Consider the following 406-nt stretch of genomic DNA (forward strand, 5'->3'; position numbering starts at 1 on the left):
TTTTACCTATTAATGCAAATGCTTTTAATTTCAAACTCGAGATGATTCCATTATTACCACACTTTCATGGTATGGAATCTGAAAACCCTTATTTGCATATCAAAGAGTTTGAAGAAGTGTGTTCCACATTCATGGATAGAACATGCACTGATGAGGTCATAAGATTGAAACTATTTCCATTTTCCTTAAAAGACAAGGCTAAGACATGGTTGAATTCCTTAAGACCAAGATCCATTGGGACTTGGTAAGAAATGTAAACTGAATTTTTAAAGAAATTTTTTCCCATGCATAGAACCAATGCCTTGAAAAGACAGATCATGAATTTTTGCCAAAAGGATGTGGAAATATTTTATCATTGTTGGGAACGATTCAAAGACCTTTTAAATGCATGTCCTCATCATGGATA

General features: G+C 33.3%; 1 non-coding gene across 1 annotated transcript; it reads right to left on the reverse strand.

Annotated features, from left to right (window-relative positions):
- Positions 1–298: 298 nt before the first annotated feature.
- LOC122280204 lies at positions 299–406 on the reverse strand. The gene has a single exon (XR_006229790.1). It is a non-coding gene; the product is annotated as a small nucleolar RNA R71 (small nucleolar RNA).

The sequence above is a fragment of the Carya illinoinensis genome, chromosome 10 (assembly GCF_018687715.1).
Source record: "Carya illinoinensis cultivar Pawnee chromosome 10, C.illinoinensisPawnee_v1, whole genome shotgun sequence".
NCBI lineage: Eukaryota > Viridiplantae > Streptophyta > Magnoliopsida > Fagales > Juglandaceae > Carya > Carya illinoinensis.